An 11745-nucleotide genomic window follows, 5' to 3' on the forward strand; every position below is an offset into this window, starting at 1 on the left:
CAACAATACAAACCACCTAAAACACATCAAAACGTATAACACAGCATTTATGGCCTTCAACTGAACAGAACCCCAGTAAAAAGCTGTCAAAAACACACACAAACGGTCCCATATCAGATGTCAGAGCATGTCACGTGATGCATCTGAATGAATCATCTTTTGGTCTTTTCATCTTTTAAATCTTTTGGTTTGTGCAAAAGACTTGAGATGTGAGCAAAATGGTTAAATACGTCCATCTAGCGTGTTTACATTGAAAAACTGAAAAAGTAGCGCAGAAATGCATTCTGTGTGAACTGTCCCTAAGACTGATCAAATAATTATCTTTATCTTTGTCTTTATCTTTCAAAATTCACATCCTTGGTCTCTATTCAATAATCATTAATAAAATGACTAATGTCTGTAGAGGCATTTTCCTCAATTTGTTGTGACACCACCATGAACTTAATGTAAACAACTTATGTAGGGTCATTGATCCTATTGAGTACAGTGGCTTGCATCATCAGGCTGGCATCATACTTGACCTTTGCCCCTATGCTACAGCAGCAATCAGCAGGCTGCCTTGAGCAGCCAATGACAAGCCAAGAAAATGTCATAGGCCTATTGCAGCAGAAGGTTGAGTTCCTGCCTCCAACACCCACCAAAGCTCTTTCCATTAACGCTGTAAAGGGAAACAACTAACTGTTCACAGGTTCAAATGACCGTTTCATATCGGTTTCCATGTATCGAGGTCTCGAGGCAACAGCTGTTTCTAAATAAGCATTACTTAGAGTGGAGGAAAAAAGAGACACCAGGATATGTCTTGGCTATTCTCAATAAATGTCAAATTTAGGAAGCACTGTCTATAAAGGCCTAAGCAGTACTAGTGATGCTTTCCTTAGCAAACAAACACCAATAATAAGTTATCCACATTGACTTAATGTCAATGCAAAAATGCATTACGCAAAGCTATCAGCTGTCTTTTGTCAAAAGTTGTGGTACTACTCGAACTCTATTTACACTGAATTCTGCTCTGGGGTCAAACCTACCTTTGATTTGTACTCCAGGAAAAAAAAAATGTTAAGGAAAGGGAACAAGATAAGAGAGTATTTTCAGCAGCAGACCACAATTTTGAAAAGACATTGCCAATTTCACATTCATTTGGCTGACATCCAGTGCAAACTTTGTGGCTTGTCCAATTCCAGTGCTTCCCACAGGATTTTGTGAAACTGTGGTGGGTGGACCTTGGTCCCATTTTGTACTTTTTAAAGTTAAATCAATCAATCTGGTGCACTTTGAGAGTTCAAAATTAAGAGCTCCAACCCATGTTCAGTGTGCAAATTGAACAAAGAAAAAGTCTGTGCTTTGACTTGTATCTGAACTAAAGGGGACTCAAACCTCTCGTTTCAGTCTACATTACAGTAATAGTTGAGTAGTCCTACGCTACAGACCAATTAATGAATGGGAAGCACTGAAATCTATTTGTGGCGGTCAATGTTGATATTGTGGTGGGCCACCACAGATAATCAATGTATAGGAAACACTGGATTCAAGTTAAGGGCTGAAACACTCTTAAAAATCTCAAGAGCAACTTTTCTATAGAGTGCAAACAGCTAACAGAGGTGTAACAAAGTTATAAAGGGTATAATGTGAGAAATCACAACATAAGAAAAAGTAGGCCATTCCAAGGAAAAAAAAATGAACAAATATTATCCAAAACGAATCTTGCTGTTAACACAAATCATATCACAGACCGATCACTGAATGTTTTTAGTTTCAGTTGTCTAATTTACACTAATTCTACTATAATTTCTGGCTATTTGTTATTTGACAATCATCATGTTGTTAACTTAGTTTCACACAAATTTATGCTGGCTATCTTTATGCAACCATCCTTTTAATTACAGAATTATGAACTGATTAGGACGCTGGTTTATATTTAACAAACAGACAAGGAAATTTAAGGAAATGTTTAGGAAGAATGACGCATTACATCTCTTTAAAAAGTACCATGGAAATACCATGTTTTCGATCGTCTTTATAATTTTTTTTTGTACCATGTGAGGACAGGATTTTGGAGTTTTTACCTTAAAAAGTACCAAAGAAACCCATTCCTTTAATGTACATTATTTTAAAATAATTAAACTGCCAGGTCTATGCAGTTGGACAGCATAAAATAAATATGTACTCAGGGCTCGACAATAAGGACTGCCCGATGGCCCGGAGCCAGCATAAACGACGTTCGGAATTAGAACAGTAGATGGAACTGTCACTTGCCCAATCTGGCCAGTGCTGCACTGTAACGAAAGTTTATCATTTTCATCCGTTTTTAAGCCTTACCTATATAAATATTCAAGCACAAGACGACACAAAAGAGTAGTAAATTCGGTACTCGCTGTTTGAGAAGTTTTGTGTGCGCAACACACATCCGAAGTGAATGAATGAATGAGGTATTTATATAGTGCTATGTACTACTGTTCACCCAAAGTGCTTTACAATCATATCAGGGGATCTCTCCTCAACCACCACCAGTGTGCTGCATCCACTTGGATGATGCGACGGCAGCCGCAGTACAACGCATCACACACCAGCTACAGGTGGATAGGAGAGAGAGTGATAGAGCCAATTCAGTGGATGGGGATTATTAAGAGGCCATGATTGGCAAGGGCCAATGGGTGGAATGTGGCCAGGGCACCGGGGTTACACCCCTACTCTTTTACGAGAAGTGCCATGGAATTTTTAATGACCACAGAGAGTCAGGACCTTGGTTTTACATCTCATCCGAAGGACTAGTGTGTGCCCAGAAAGCCACGTCTCAGACAGCACACAAATACTGAATTAAGCTCTTTCACGTGTTTTTAACGGACACATTCACACAAAATTGTCAAAATGCCCATATTGACGAGTATCGTCGTAAACATAGTCGGTAATGTCTTCAGTGAAACGTAAACAGTTAAGAAATAAAACGCATGTGTTAGGGCCGGTTCACACAGAATGTGTTTATGCTGTTAAAAGCACGAGATGCAGGTCCATGGAATAAAAACCCAAGGTTTTTGCATTTTTTTAAAAGTTTAACTTATTTTAACTTGAGCGCAACGTTTTTAGAATGCTGTGTCATGCACAAGACTGCAAAAGACGCGAGACGTGAGCGCAACAGTTAAAGACGTCTGTCTATAGCGTGTTTACTTTGTTAAACAATGGAAAAGTAGAGCAGTAGAATGGAAAAACAGTATGGATCCGTGCATTAGGTCTTAAAGTGACAACAGTCTAATAGTCCTGCTGCCGCCTATGTTTTTAATGTTAATCAAACAAAAAGACAAAGAAAAAAGTCGCTCACTGCCCTTGACTCAATAGCTTTTGTAACTTTAATAAGGATTGATCTATATTAAACTTCTAACCACCAACAGTCTCATGTTTCCAGATCTCAACAACTCTCAAAAATTAATGATGTCCATTCATTTTTTCAATGCAAATGGCTGTCAGTGTTAAATTAAGCGCAAATCCCCCCCACAGTTGATTCTAAAGATTTCATTGGTCATGTCAATCACAGGCCTCATTGCCTATAGACTTTATGCGCAAGAGAAACGAGGGCGCCGCCATCTTTAGAATATTGTCTTTGAACTTCCGTTTTTTTGGTCGCTCTGTATTTCTATGGCATTGCTGTCCAGGAGTAATTAGCTTTTGAAGTGGATTTACTTAATGTAAAGTTAACGAAAATTATCATGAGGATTGTAATGTTTAAAGCAGATGTCTTAACAAATGTCAGTAGACTGGGAAGATTTTAAAACGAGCCGTTCATTCATAAATACGCAAGATCGCTGTGAAAATACAGACCGGAAGTCAAAAGACAACGAGCACAGCGCTGAAAAAGGAGCGGGGCTACATAAGGTCTATAGCCTACAACTTTTCTTGACAGGTGACTGCTTGATTGAGCTCAACAATGGAATCTGTTCTGTTTGTGCTTAAATGTATTTGGGAATTAAAAAAAATATAACAATGATAATAAAGTAGACCTATGTGATCACCTGTAAAGAAGGTTTGATTATGGTGGCGACAGCCGTGAAGTGCGTACTTAGTGCTTTAGTAAGGACATGCAACTTATTTGTTACTTTTTTTGCGGGGGGGGTGGGGGCTGGGTGAATTCCTCCTTGAAAAGAAAAAAAAAAGCCACAGAAAAGGGAAGAGGAAGTTATATTGAAGTCCCCTGTTTTCAAGGAAATCCAAAAATGCAGGACAAAATTCCACAATCCAACTAAACAAATTATTTGAGAAAAATAAGAGAGGAGGCCATAGCAGGGCTGAGCACAAAAGAAAAAAAGATTATTAGGATGAACAAAACAGTATCATGTATTTATGTATAGTTTTATACGAAGAGCCTAAGCGCCAGTACTTTGTGTATTCAAAAACATGAGAAGCTGTGGAATGAAAGAAAACCCAAAGTCTCGAGAAATGTTTTTTAAAAGAAGAACTTCTATTCACTTAACATGTCTTTCTAAGCATGCGGCTCTCTTGTGTGAGATGCGAGTGCAACGGTCAAAGATGATACACAAAGCAATAATCAGAACCTGAGATTATCAGTGTTGGACACATGGTTTGTACACTCCTGAATAGAAATCATTCTAAAAATAGAATCCCCAGTCGCACGTCACTTATCGCTGCCATGGTTGTTTAGGACAAAAACTCTGATTAGCGCGGAAAAAACATCTTTCATCTTGTGTCACAGTGCGCCTGGTTAGGACACTGTGTAACCAATCACTAGTTGTTCATTTGATAATAATTTACAATTCCCATCTGTACAGTAGGCTACTTCAAGAGGCCTGTTTCAAACACTTGCTAAACAATAATCAACTAAATGTTTACAATTTAACTTGACACGTGATCAATTCTGTTAAAGAATATTTTATGAGAGTTCAGAGAATACAGAGGAACATCACGATTGTGGATGCCAGGCTTTAAACTGAATACTTATAGCCTAGCCTATATGTTCATATATAAAAGAAATGTCCCAGACAGTGTTTATTGTCCTTTTCAGGTGAACTTCCCCTTTAAAGGACAAGTTCGGTATTTTACACTTAAAGCCCTGTTTACAGATCGTTTCTGATGAAATAGAACGGTTAAGATTAAAATTTGGACACATGCTGCTGTCCCGAGAACTTTAGGTTTCTTTCGCTTTCCCCCCACCTCCAGAATGGCTGCATATGTGCACTGGAACAATCCTTCCTAAAACGCATTAACCTTTCGTTTACAAAGATGTGAAACTCATCGAGTGGTCAGGGGTGTTCACTGATATGTTCACACAAAAATCGTAGCAAAAGATGAGTTCACTTAAGACAGTAATATGTTTATCATAAAATAATTTTTGAATGTGTTATGTTTATATAACCTAACCTTTTACAGTTTTGGAAATGTGTTTGTGTTATATTTCTTTTTTTATATGTGAAGTCTTTTTTTGCTTATTCTATTATACTGAGCTTTTTCCTGATTTCCAAAAAAAATACTCTAAAGATAGCCTACAAGTAAATGTAGTTTTTTAGAAAATTCAAGAAATTATCCATAAAAAAAAAAAAAAGTTTAAAACACAATGCAATATGCATCCAGCACCTAAACAGGTGGCCTGGTTGTATCAGCCGGCACAGACTGGGGGAAGGGCCACAAATACGTGAGTACAAACCCGTGGGAATGGATTGCGAAAGCGTGGGCACGGTTAATGAATTTGTGGGTACAGATTGCAAAAACGGAAGGCACAGTTTACAAATCTGAGAGCGCGGATTAGGAACTCGTGGGTACGGTTTATTAATCCATGGGCACGATTTGTTAAACCGAGGGAACAGTTTAAGAATTTTTGAGTATAATAGGCTATGTGACTTTGACTACAAGATGCGTCAAAATCAATCAAAACCCACAGCCAATCAGAACAGCGTATGGGCGGAGTCTCGCGGCAAGTGCACAGCACCAGAGAGTAATCGTGACGGCACTCGCAAGAAAATGGATAAGTAGCCTAGGCTACATAATCAAATTCACAAATATTACACCATTTTAACATTATTAAAAATACATAGGCTACTTGGTTACTAAAACAGTCTTTGTCAAAGAATACACTTGTTTATTCACAGTTTGAATGTTCTTGTTTTCATTTGTTTAATTTGAAGATCTGAGGTGAATTATCCATTGTTGCTTTTACAGCTACAAAGCTGGCAGCACTGAATGATATTCAGTCACATTACATGCTTTTAACATTAAATAAAGCACATAAACAGTACCTGAGATTATCATTGCCACACTTTGTGTTTGTTGTTCCAGCGCGACGTCGCAGAAAAATAGAAATCGTTTCTAAAATAGAATCGTCGTGTGTCGCCGTGGCTGGTTAGGACAAAAACTCTGATTAACATGGAAAAGATAAATTTTATCGCGTGTCGCGGCGTGTAGTTAGGACGTGGTGTTAAGCTAGTCCAAGACTAAAATGCATGTTTTAACTGAAAGCAACTTGCACTGAGATATCTTATATTAAGTCAGATAGAGACTTGAGATCTTTTGTCTCAAGATGCACACCAGTAATGTTTTTTTTTTTTTTTTCAAAGGCACGTTAATAAAAGCTACTTACATGCACGTCCTAATTGAACTAAGGCCTAATCTTGGCTTAGTCTAAGCCCTGTCTGTGAAACAGGCCATTGTGTTCCAGTTAATTTGGTTTACCACTCTACAGGCAGGACCATCCTACGGTCGTAAGTTGATGACCGGTTATTTGGCAGCAAAGGGAATTTGAGCCGCAGAAAGTCGGGTTGGACGAGCCCTCTGCACAATACTTCGACCATACCATGATATGCGCAAATAAAATGCAGAAATCAAATTTCGCATTTTTGTAAAACGGAAAAAAAGTTGTATGTAAATTATTTGATTTTCAATTAAATAAGCATTGTATATAAGGAAAATAAGTTTGTATGTGAATATTTTTTCACCAGTCTAAAAACGAATAAAGAAGAAAGCATGTTTTTGGTTTTTCAATTACGAGTTAAAAAAGGAATGGACACAAAAGTACATGGACCAACTTGTTTATCATGGATAATATTTGGGTTCAGGGCTTTCTTCAAATTCCTCACCCTAAGTATAAGCAATGGTAACAGTGATACTTGGTAAACACCAATAATAAAGCAACTTTAAGAAACAGTCTGAAAGTTTTTAGGGCTAGGTTAGGTAAAAAGTTTAGTGCATTTTTCTATACAATTAAAGTCAGAGAGGTTGCACCCCATTAAAACCATTGCATGGTCAAAAAAGCGAAACATTTTTCTAAATACATTTGTTTGTTTTCCACAAAGAAAGTAAATTCAGGTTTGGATCAACATGAGGGTGTGTAAATAATGAAAGAAATGTAATTTTTGTGTGAACTATCCCTTTAATAACTGACAAGAAACTCTGTTAACACCATGGGCCCTATCGTACACCCGGCGCAATGCAGCGCCAAGCGCAATGCAAGTGTTTTTTGCTAGTTTCAGTCCGTCGCAGTTATCATTTTCACGTCCTGTGCCATGTTGTTTAAATGGCAAATACATTTGTGCCCATTTGTGCGTGCTGGTCTGACAACGAGGTGTGTTCACTTCTGGCGCATTGTTGGCACGTTGCTATTTTGAGGCAAAAGAAATAGACTGCGCCATTGACCAACTGAAACCTGGTCTAAAGTCAATGGTGCAATATATATATTTATTTTTTGTTATTTAAAGAGCGCGTTAGTAATGTGCGCGTACACTCTGCTTATTAAACACACAGGGACGCACAGCAGCACACAAACATGCAAAATATTTTAAATAAAAGGATTAGGCTACAATGTGAAAGATTACTATTGTGTAAATAAAGATATGGTGGAATCCGGCTTGTCCCATAGATGGTCTGTTTGCGCACTTTTACCTCGCACATGAGCAGTTCCGTTTGCGCTCTGGAGACGGCTTCGGTCTTTCCACTATCAAATTCCGTCATGTAAATAGCGAATCTGCCATGGCGCGAGCTCAACTGGCATTTAAAGGGAATGGGAGATGAGACTCCGATTGGTTTAACGCACATAAATCCCAAAACACACCCATTACTCATTATGAGAATAGGGACAACCCTTTTAGACCATGCGCCTGGCGTTAAACTAGCAAGAGTGGATTCGGACACGCCCTATGTGAACGTGCGCCCAGCGCTTTAGACTATGCGCTTAGATCGCTAAAATAGGGCCCCATGTTTGTTACTTTATAGTGGGAGGGGCTGAATCTCATACCAAGGGTCAAAAAGCAAGGAGATCAGTGATCTGAACGCATAAGAATGCAAAGCCATAAAGCAAGAGACAGGCTATATTAAAAACTATATTTGCATCTTTCCTCATACTTTCATTTCAAAAACAATAGTGTTTTGGGGCTAGAGACAAACAACAAAGAAGGAAACATCCCTTAAAATGTAAATTCCATGAAATCATAGCACGTACTGTAGTCAGGTCTATTTTGGTCGCAAGCTTCACCACAGTGAGTAACACAGGCCGGAGTGGGCCGTTGGTGTGGACATGTCTCTGCACTCAGCAGAACTCAAATGGCAGTCAGGCTATCGTGTGACTCCTCTATTGAACTTCCCCCGCCACTAAATGAGCTCATTCTTCACAAAAAGCAAGGCCCTGCTGATGAAAACAGCCTTACCCACAATACAAGGAACACACAACACTTGCTCGTTCTCCTGGGGTTGCCTTAAAACAAAAACTAGCTGATTACAAAAACTCACATAGTTCACCCCTAAAATGTCATTATTTATTTATAATCATGTTGTTTTAAACTGATATTCCTTTCATTCTTCTGTGGAACACTTTGTGAAGATTATCCTGGGCAAGCGCATGAGCACTGATGTTGTCAAGCACCATGTATTAAGTTATTAGTCACTGATGATTGGGCTGTTAAACAGATAGCCTAGTTCACACAAAAATGAAAATTCTGTCATCATCATTTACTCACCCTCATTTCATTCCAAACCTGTAATACTTTGTCTTTCTTTTGTGGGACACAGAAGAAAAACTTGTGACGATGTGAGGATGAGTAAACGATGACATTATTTTTATTTTTGTGTGAACTGTCTCTTCAACTTTTGTATCTGGATCAGAATTGCTGAGTCAGTTTGTTAAAGTCCTCATGAAATCAAAATTGACTCTATTTACTTTGTTAGTGCAAATAACTAGTCTTGTGGTGAACAGTTAATCCGTGCAAGTTAATATGCAAAAAAAAAAATTGTTTGTCATGGTATCCAGTGTTTCCCATACATTGATTTATTTGTGGTGGCCCACCACAACATCAACATTTACCCCCACAAATAGATTTCAGTGCTTCCCATTCTTTAACTGGACTGTAGTGGCCCGAACATATATTTAAACCTCTCATAATAACATAAAAGCTCTTTAAATGTCATGATTTGCACCATTGCTGTCTAACAAACTAAAACTGAAAGGGCGATATGGCTTTGTGTCCTTATCAAAAGACTGTCTGTTTGCGCTGCGCAAAGAGAAGTGCGCACTTCACTCACGTGATCAGCTTCACATCGAGTTTAGCGTGCATTTGGGAATGTAGTGGGCATTATTTTCACATTGGATAGTTGTACCTGAATGAACATGCTCATTTGTCGCTTGAATTCTGCAATCTCTTGAGATGCAGACATGTAAGAGGCTGAAAATTAGCTGAACATATAGGCAACTAGTTTAACTAGTTAGAATTAGCCTACATTTTAAAACCTTTATTTGAATATGACAACATTTTTATTTTAAAAACTTTATTTGAATATGGCAACATTTTTATTTTAAAACCTTTATGCAAATTCTACAATATTTCTTAAATCACTGACAGAGACTCCTCCCCATCAGCCAATCACTGTGGTCATGGTTAGCAAGCGTGTTGACATCATCCATAGCAACGAGGTCAACCCCGCTCTTTCTCTAAGCTTAAAGGAGAACTCCGGTCAATTTTAACATTGAGCTAATTTTTTTGTCAATTTGGAGTGCTGTCAGTACAGAGAACAACGACAAAAATCGGTGTTGCCTACACCGTGTTACCCTCTTTTTAAAATTTGCACCCTGTTGACTTCAATGGGGCAAGTTTTAACCCTGCTTTTAGCCTCTTAACATCCTTGATGTGTCATTACATGTGCCCAGCCATGTTGAGTGATTCCTTCAGAGTGAACACGGGTGAATCTGACTGCAGTAGATGTGAAAGATATTAATAAAAGTGATGTTAATTCAGCCAGTGCACATACCTGTATTTACTTCCTGTTTTCGGTCGAAGTCCACAGTAGTCGATTGTCGAGTTCACGCGCATAGGTTTTGTTACCTATGATCACACGCGTGAACTCGACAATCGACTACTGTGGACTTCGACCGAAAACAGGAAGAAAATGTTCTCTGTACTGACAGCACTCCAAATTTACAAAAAAATTAGCTCAATGTTAAAATTGACCGGAGTTCTCCTTTAAGACTTCTCTCTATTCCTTAGTAAAAGTTGGTCTCAGCAGCTTTGTGAACAGGTTTTAATAGAAAACTCTTAACGAAGACCTTTGATAGCTATTTAGGAGAACTCTTAGTGGTAAGATAAAATGTTTTTATGATACAGCCCCAGACTTATAAATCTGATATTGTGACTTTTCTGATGGCTCCCATGGTAGGGAAAAAATAACAATGGAGGTCAATGGGGCCCATCAACTGTTTGGTTACCAACATTCTTCAAAATACCTTCTTGTGTGCTCAGCAGAAGAAAGAAATTAATTTAATTTAACTTGAGGGCGAGTAAATTACTTCCATTTTGGGGGGTGATGTATCCCTTTAATGTCCCCAGTTCTTACTCGCTTTCATTACGAAAATAAATAAATAAATAAATAAAATAGGATTTTCTTCAAATATTCAACGTTTGTGTTAGAGAAGTGTCATTTGGTTATGGTATGACTTGAATTGCATAAGATTTTCCTTTTAGGGTGGTCTATTACTTTATTTCTTCTGTCGAAATAATCATTATCATAGTCTTTCGTTTTATTTTGACGAGACAAACAGCCCTCACTTTAATCAGATCTTAAAAGTATCTGGCAAAGCACTATGGGTAATATTAGCAACACCCCACATGAGTTTTTCTCATGCATAGTGAATGAGTCTATTTTTATTTAACACTTGACCTATTCCACTGCAGATGCACGCTGCCTCAAAACAACCTCAATTAGCACTTTTAAAAAGTATCATGCCTTCATGCCTTCTTGTTTACCTCAGGAACTCTATTATCTTCTCTCCTTGTTTTGTTTTATTTATTTATTTCCATTTTATGTACAATTTATATCTTAAGTAGCCTAAATCACGTTGTCAACACTTTGACTTTCTCTAAACTCGGTGCAGACTTGTTTGGATCTATTTGGTCAACAACATGTGTGTGTGTGTTGTTAAAGACTAAAGGTTAAACTGCTGGAACAGTTGCTCTCTACTGAAACTTATTTACATATAGCAATGTGTACTTAAAGTTACAGCCTACTTGTCTAAAGTTTGTAAAATGCACAATTCAAACAGTTACAAAATCATTAGCAACTGATTCATATCCACATATCTATCGACCATCTAACTTCTATCTCTCAAAATGTACACAAATCCATTTCTCTTCCTTAAAGTTTATCCAACTTACTTCATTGGAGGTTTTACTTATTCTATGACGTAGAGGACCAGATCATTCTATTTATCATCAATAATTAAAGCAAGAGATAAATGATCTTAAATTCCTATTTCACTGGTTACAAGAG

The 11745-nt window shown here is 37.8% G+C and overlaps 1 protein-coding gene across 2 annotated transcripts in view; it reads right to left on the bottom strand.

The window, feature by feature from the left end:
* The window catches only part of hipk3b (homeodomain interacting protein kinase 3b), a 118323-nt gene that overhangs the window by 105945 nt on the left and 633 nt on the right, over positions 1 to 11745 (bottom strand). The gene's annotated exons all lie outside the window — the stretch shown is intronic.

This window comes from Scardinius erythrophthalmus, assembly GCF_964197995.2.
Source record: "Scardinius erythrophthalmus genome assembly, chromosome: 8".
NCBI lineage: Eukaryota > Metazoa > Chordata > Actinopteri > Cypriniformes > Leuciscidae > Scardinius > Scardinius erythrophthalmus.